Here is an 8,797-nt window from a genome sequence, read left to right on the forward strand (position 1 = left end):
TTAAGCCACTGCCTAAAAAGGACATCGCCACAGCAGCCTCTGACTACCGCCCCATCTGCCTTCTTCCTGCACTATCAAAGGCCTTAGAATATATAGTTCATGACCAGCTCACCAACTACCTAACTACTAACAACCTACTAGACGAATACCAATCAGGTTTCCGTAAACATCGAAGCACAACATCCGCTCTGATAAAGGTGACAGATGGCCTGAAACTTGCCATGGACAGACAAGAAGCGACTATTATTTGCTTCTTAGATTTCAGCAAAGCATTTGATACTGTCGACTTCGACATCTTACTAGCCAAACTTAGCGGTCTAAATTTCTCACAAAGCGCAATGCAATGGTTTCGCTCATACATGATGTCTCGTCAGCAACGCGTCCTGTCTGGGGATATAAAATCACAATGGCGGCAGGTAGTGTCAGGCGTTCCCCAAGGCTCAGTATTAGGTCCTATACTCTTCTCTCTTTATGTCAATGATGTGTTATCGGTCCTGACCTATTGCAAATACCATATGTATGCTGATGACCTTCAGTTGTATCTAAGTGCGAAACCAAGCAATCTCAAGAAAGCTATTGAAAATTTCAATACTGACCTCGATGCGCTGTCAAACTGGGCACAGGACATAGGTCTAAAACTAAACCCATCTAAAACCCAAGCGGTACTTGTTGGTCACTCTAAGCTCATTAGCCCAAAACATCGGGAATCCGTACCACCTCTTATCATAAATGGAACAAATATTAACTTCTCGCCATCAGCAAAGAGTTTGGGAGTAATAATTGATGAAAATCTAAATTGGACAGAGCACGTAAATGCAGTGTGCAAAAAAGCATCAGCATCCCTTCATGTCCTACAAAAATATAAAAAACTCTTCCCTTTCGATCTGAAAAAGAAATTAGTACAAACGCTTATACTCCCAATCATTGACTACAGCGATATTATCCTACAAGGCCTCTCTCAGGAAAATTCCCGACGTCTAGAACTGGTCACGAATGCCTGCGTCCGATATATCTGTGACGTTCGACTTTTTGATCACATTTCACCAGCATATGCAAAATTGTCCTGGCTGCGTGCAGACAAACGCAGAGATTTCCATACACTCTGTCTCATCTACTGCCTTATAAATGTACACTTCCCCCTTATATCTCTCCTCTTCCCTAACACTCATGTCGGAACAACATGACAGAAACACACGTTCCCATCATAATAAAATCCTCTCCGTTCCACTGCATCGCTCAGTCACCTTCTCCAAGTCCTTTACAGTAGCGGGAACCCGACTCTGGAATAACCTCCCTCGTTATGTTAGAGAACTTAAAAACATGACCGGCTTCAAAAAACAGTTAATGACGTATCTACTTAAGCAACAGTAATGCCTTCCTCTGTACATGAGTGCACTTCACCTCATTACTTCCCTCTCTCCCCCTCCTTAAAACTCCCTTACCCAAAACTCGCTATACTAGTAAACATCTACTTTACACACCAATATATTAATGTACATCTGCACAAACCTTCATTATTATTGCCACTCTTTCTCATGTTTGTCATTATTATTTGATTTTTTTTTACTGTTATTATTATTGCTTTCACCATAATCTGTATGTATAGCACCTGATGTAAAAATACTGCCAGCATTTACTTTATTAGGTCTTAGTCATATTCATCATTATTATTTGATTTTTTGTTTTACTGTTATTATTATTGCTTTTATCATAATCTGTATGTATAGCAACTGTTGTAAAAATACTTCCGCATTTACTTTATTAGGTCTTAGTCACTACTCTTTATTCATATTGTCACTAGAGTAAGCTAATTTTCTCATTTAAACTATGTTCATGATGTAACTCTGATGTGTGAAATGCTGCATGTGTGAAACACTGGTCCGATGTAAGAGAGGGCCTGATGGCCCTAATCTGGTCAGGTTAAATAAATAAATAAATAAATTACGAGAAGCCAACTAGCGGAGTGAGAGTCAATGGTGAGTCCTTTGACAGACTGCTGCCGCTGGCCATCCCGGGAGGAAAACAGGTAGGGTGGTAACTGTGCGCGGGAATGCAGGGCCGCAGCGTGTGGGCTCGGCTGAAGGGTGTAGAGGACTCACTGGCGGCGAAGGTGAATGAAACGCAAGATGAATAACAGTATTAATCAATTTCAAATTGTTTTCAATACGATAGGTTATTAAATCAATAAAGACTGTATCACTATAACGATACGAGTATACAAAGTCTGAAATGAAGCTTGACGATGTTATTAAACACCACAACAATCTACTTTTCAAATCATGGTATTTATAAGGGATAACAATTATTATTATCTAAAAACATTTGTTTGCAAATGTGTCAATACAATAAATCCTTCGTAATTACAAGTGGTATGAGGGCAGCATAAGTTTCTTAGATCCTTATCTAATATAGTGCATGAGTGCCTACAATTTGCTATTTGATAGGTTTGGTTGATTAGTTATATAAATTGCCATTCATGAAGTACTATAAAACTGCGATGGAGACGTGTACTGTATTCAGCAAAATGTAAAAATAAAAATCATTCCTATTAAAGAGCAAAGGAATACTCGTCCTTCAAATTGACCATATTAATTTATAATATTACTACCTGACCCGGCGAACTCTGTTCCGCCTTAAAGCCAATAAATAATCAGATTTAGGATTTTAAGTTCAATTTTTGTATTAGGAAATACAAATAAATAAAATTATTTTAATGATTCTTTATTCTTTATGTTTTTTGGTGCATAGCTTCCACTCATCAGTTAAGTACCTTGTGATACACGACATTTTTTGTTTTATTATCAGGCGGAAGAACAAACAACGCAGATGGTCTTCCGACCCGTGACCAGGCCGCATATAATTGACCATGAGAAAAACATGGATATTCCAGATTTAAACCACAAAATTTCAAGACATTTTACATTGTTTGGATTTGTTTTACAATAAAAGACCAATTTCACTCCTTATTACCAGGAAACTATCATGAGTTGTTGGTGTAGATGAAATTGGACAAATGACTGGGAACCGACTTTAAATAATTTATCTTCACTCCTTTATAATTATCAGTGATCAGATGAGGTAGTGCAATTTGGAGTGAATGACCTCAAACATTATGCTTAATATGGATAAGACGTGGGACTCTTATTTTTCAACAGTATATTTTTTTGATGTGACAATATTTACAATTACTCTTACATATGAGAAAATGCTTTTTTTAAACAAAACATGTTGTCATTTTCAACCAACTTAAAAAAGAGGTTACTCAATTCAAAAGTTTACATTTTTTTAAATCATTTGTTCATGGTTTATTCCGCCAAAGAATGCATTGCCAACAGAGCCGTTTCACTGGCTGCCTCACTTTGCTCTTGTGATTAAGAAGCACGAAGCCGAGCCATACTAACGTGGCGCCCTTCACCGGCAATTCGTTGTTCTTCTTCAGTACTTTAATTCGCAATATTTTGTATCCTTCTTGCATTACGGCTTTGTCGAGAAATATTCGATCGTCGTGGTCGTGGCATTGTTAACGATGATTCAAAGAAAATACAAATTATTTCTTTAAATTTTCAATTAATGATATATACTGATACTTAACCATAGACGTTTAGCTGTCATTTGCGTTTTGTTATTCAATGTCAGATGCGTTTTTGTTATACCACGTTTTATAGTGACGTTTAGCTGACATTTGCGTTTTGTTATTCAATGCCAGAGCGATTTTGTTATACCACGTTTTATAATGGTCGAACGGGATAAAAAGTATCCTACGTCCGTCTCCTGGTTCTAAGCTACCTCTCCACCAATTTTCAGCCAAATCGGTCCTGCCGTTCTTGAGTTAAAAATAGTGTAACTAACACGACTTTCTTTTATATATAAAGATAATAATATTTCTAGGCACCTGATATAGGTAGGCTTTTTGTTTACTACTATGTTGTTATTATAATGCGTCACTAAATGCAGGCTACAAATTTAACTGTGCTATATAGTATTTATATGTATGCACAGTTAGCATTAGATATGAATAGTGGCCGTTATTGAAGTGACATATTGACTCAGTTATGTGTGACGTCACATAAAGCATTTGAGGGTGGTCTCTAAGATGCTTGTCTTCATTGGTTTATGGTCATCTTTTCCTACTGTGTGATCATTGTACTTTTGTCTAAGGATCAGTGCAGCCGAAGAGTGCGTGAGCTATACAGGGTCCCAACAGTAAATTTTTACAGCGTGCCACTGTCAAGTAGCTATGCCGAGACCAATACTCTGATATATACTTTAAACTTGATTGCTGACCGGTGCGGCCGAGCGGTTCTAGGCGCGTCAGTTTGGAACCGCGTGGCCGCTACGGTCGCAGGTTCGAATCCTGCGTCGGGCATGGATGTGTGTGATGTCCTTAGGTTAGTTAGGTTTAAGTAGTTCTAAGTTCTAGGGGACTGATGACCTCAGATGTTAAGTCCCATAGTGCTCAGAGCCATTTGAACCATTTTTTTAAACTTGATTACGGCATTTGAGACAGCAGTCAATTATAAATATTGACTGTAGTTGATAATTGTATTCGCGTACGATAAACTTGCTGCATGTTTTCACACAGATTAGTTAGGATAACGAACGTTGCGACTGAAAACGGGAAATATACTATGGGATTTTTTAGTACTTTTGACTTTCGTAAATTAATGTGCAGTTACACAAACTGCATTCGTAATTGTTCCTTTATCCAACAGTATTCCCGCTCAAACCTTAATTATTATTTAACTGTTTTCATTCTGAATCCTTAGTCTGATACCATCATTCACATATGTGTGAATACTACTCAATAGAGATTTTATATATATATATATATATATATATATATATATATATATATATATATATAAAAGAAGCCAGAGAAGCCCTAGAGATATTGCATGAAATCGCAGCCAGAACAGGACTACAAATATCATATGAAGAAACCCAGTACGTGGACACAAAATCTACAGACAGAAGCCCATTGATAACAAAGTACGGAAAGATAACACAAGTAGAAAGTTTCAAATACCTGGGAGAGATTATACAGAAAACAGGACTGAATTCAACAGCCAATGAAGAAAGGGTTACAAAACTACAAAAAGCATACAGACTTACATGGAACCATTACAATAAAAGAATTATTTCCGTCAATGCCAAATTAAGACATTACAAAACAATAGTCTTACCTGAGGCCTTGTATGCCTCAGAAACAACAGTAATCAGAGGAATAACTAAAATCGAGGAAATGGAAAAGCAAGAGAGGAAAAATCTGAGAAAGATCTATGGGCCAGTTCAGAGACAGGGGATCTGGATAAAGAGACCAACAAAGGAATTGTACAAACAGGCAGAGACAATTATAGACAACATCAGAAAAAGAAGGGCAAAATTCTATGGGCACATTCATAGGATGAATGAAAATAGGCTGAACAAGAAGATTTTTAACATAGTGGTGACTAATAAGGTGAAAACTAACTGGGTAAAGGAAACCATGGAAGACCTCAAAAATCTAAACATCTCCACAGAAGAAATATCAAACAGAGGAAAACACAGAGAAAAAATCAACAAACAGAAATTCTAAGAAACACCAAAAGAGAAGAAATCGGGAAAGAAGTGGACAGAAGAGAGGAAGAAGAAACACAGTGAATTCATGAGAGGTTTTTGGGAAGAGAAAAGAAAGAGACAGAAGAAAGTGCCATGAATTTGAAATGTACCAATTTATGTATCATATTGTCATTGTGAATATTGATTGTGTTTTAACGCTCTCCTTAATGGGGAACTAACGATTATACACTCCTGGAAATTGAAATAAGAACACCGTGAATTCATTGTCCCAGGAAGGGGAAACTTTATTGACACATTCCTGGGGTCAGATACATCACATGATCACACTGACAGAACCACAGGCACATAGACACAGGGAACAGGGCATGCACAATGTCGGCACTAGTACAGTGTATATCCACCTTTCGCAGCAATGCAGGCTGCTATTCTCCCATGGAGACGATTGTAGAGATGCTGGATGTAGTCCTGTGGAACGGCTTGCCATGCCATTTCCACCTGGCGCCTCAGTTGGACCAGCGTTCGTGCTGGACATGCAGACCGCGTGAGACGACGCTTCATCCAGTCCCAAACATGCTCAATGGGGGACATATCCGGAGATCTTGCTGGCCAGGGTAGTTGACTTACACCTTCTAGAACACGTTGGGTGGCACGGGATACATGCGGACGTGCATTGTCCTGTTGGAACAGCAAGTTCCCTTGCCGGTCTAGGAATGGTAGAACGATGGGTTCGACGACGGTTTGGATGTACCGTGCACTATTCAGTGACCCCTCGACGATCACCAGTGGAGTACGGCCAGTGTAGGAGATCGCTCCCCACACCATGATGCCGGGTGTTGGCCCTGTGTGCCTCGGTCGTATGCAGTCCTGATTGTGGCGCTCACCTGCACGGCGCCAAACACGCATACGACCATCATTGGCACCAAGGCAGAAGGGACTCCCATCGCTGAAGACGACACGTCTCCATTCGTCCCTCCATTCACGCCTGTCGCGACACCACTGGAGGCGGGCTGCACGATGTTGGGGCGTGAGCGGAAGACGGCCTAACGGTGTGCGGGACCGTAGCCCAGCTTCATGGAGACGGTTGCGAATGGTCCTCGCCGATACCCCAGGAGCAACAGTGTCCCTAATTTGCTGGGAAGTGGCGGTGCGGTCCCCTACGGCACTGCGTAGGATCCTACGGTCTTGGCGTGCATCCGTGCGTCGCTGCGGTCCGGTCCCAGGTCGACGGGCATGTGCACCTTCCGCCGACCACTGGCGATAACATCGATGTACTGTGGAGACCTCACGCCCCACGTGTTGAGCAATTCGGCGGTACGTCCACCCGGCCTCCCGCATGCCCACTATACGCCCTCGCTCAAAGTCCGTCAACTGCACATACGGTTCACGTCCACGCTGTCGCAGCATGCTACCAGTGTTAAAGACCGCGGTTCCTGGTGTGTCCGCTGTGCCGTGCGTGTGATCATTGCTTGTACAGCCCTCTCGCAGTGTCCGGAGCAAGTATGGTGGGTCTGACACACCGGTGTCAATGTGTTCTTTTTTCCATTTCCAGGAGTGTATATATATTAGCTACCATAAAACTCTTCCATCTGGTGTGGAAGGTGTATGAGACAGGTGAAATGCCCTCAGACTTCAGGAAGAACGTAACAATTCCGATTCCAAAGTACGAAGATGCTGCTAGGCGTATAAATTACCGAATTATCAATTTAATAAGTCATGATTGCAAAATACACACACGAATCCTTTATACAAAAATGGAAGAACTGATAGAAACCGAGAAGATCAGTTGCAATATGTGAGGCCATACTGACCGTACGACTTATCTTAGATAATAGGTTACGGAAACGGAAACCTACGTTTATAGCATTTTTAGACGCAAAGACAGCTTTTGAGAGCGTTGTCTGGAATACTGTATTTGACATTCTGAGGGTAGCAGGGGTGAAATACAGGGTGCGAAACGCTATTTACAGCTTTTGCAGTAGCCAGAAGCCACGAAAGTGGAGCAGTGGTTGAGAAGGGAGTGATACATTGTTGTAACTTATTGCCAATGGTTTCGAATCTGTGAGCACGTAGTAGAGGGAAAAAGGAAAAATTGGGTATCGAAATTAAAGTTCAGAGAGGAGAAATAAAAACTGTGAAGTCTGCCTATGACATTGTGCTTACACAAGAAGAGAATAGAAGCTTTGGAAATGTGGTGCTACAGAAGAATCCTGAAGATTAGGTGGGGAGACAAAATAATTATTTTTGGAGGTACTAAATGGTTTCGGGGAGAAAAGAAATTTTTAGATCTGGTTAGAAAAAGAGATTCTCATATAAGATACATTCTGAGGTATCAAGGGTCACCAATTTCGTTCTGGTGGGAAGTGTGGGAGGCAAAAATTGTAGAGGGATACCAAGAGATTAATACAGTATGCAGATTCAGAAGGATGTAAATCACAGCAGTTATTCGGAGATGAAGAGGTCTTGCAGAGGATAGAGTACACGGAGTGCCGGATCAAACCAGTATTAAGACTGAAGAATTAAACAAGCCAAGGTAGGAGACGAGGTACTGGCAGAAGTAAAGCTGTGAGGACGGGGCGAGTCGTGCTTGGGTAGCTCAGTTGGTAGAGCAGTTGCCCGCGAAAGGCAAAGGTCCCGAGTTCGAGTCTCGGTCCGGCACACAGTTTTAATCTGCCAGGAAGTTTTTTAAACAAGCCTATTTACTCAAAATAGTTTACCAGTTCTGTATTAAGTGTATAGGCTTTAAAGCGACGCTGATGACTGACGTCCATGAACTCATCACGAGTCAACCAAACAGATTAGGTCGTACATTGAACATACCGATAGCGCCCGAAAAACCGCCGATGCCCTCGTAACAAAAATTTCTTCCCGAAAGTCAGGTTAACTGTAATAGATACAGATATACCACCAAAAGCAACATGTGAAGCCGGACCTGGACTCGAACTAAGATTTCCAGTTTATCGCGAGCAGTTGCCGTAACACTTGGGATATCCGAGCAAACTTCAAGGACCGACACAAACTCCTATGCGCTCCTAAGATTTTCCAGCGACTTGTCGCTAACACTGTCCTCGAACAGTAGTGCAGCCTTTCCTCTCATTATGCGCAGTACGTTCATTTACGTTCAGGGTCAGCTGCCAGACGGTGCACGAGTAGTCATTCCTGTAACACTCGACTGGGGTACTTTAGAAATTACCTGTACATTTGTGGGTTTTGTTCTGTTAACGACAACATTTTGAGAACT

At 41.1% G+C, this 8,797-nt stretch overlaps 1 non-coding gene across 1 annotated transcript; it reads left to right on the top strand.

The window, feature by feature from the left end:
• Window positions 1-8,140: 8,140 nt before the first annotated feature.
• Window positions 8,141-8,215, top strand: Trnas-cga. The gene has a single exon. It is a non-coding gene; the product is annotated as a tRNA-Ser (tRNA).
• The last annotated feature ends 582 nt before the right edge of the window (window positions 8,216-8,797 follow it).

The sequence above is a fragment of the Schistocerca americana genome, chromosome 5 (assembly GCF_021461395.2).
Source record: "Schistocerca americana isolate TAMUIC-IGC-003095 chromosome 5, iqSchAmer2.1, whole genome shotgun sequence".
NCBI classification, from domain to species: Eukaryota; Metazoa; Arthropoda; class Insecta; order Orthoptera; family Acrididae; genus Schistocerca; species Schistocerca americana.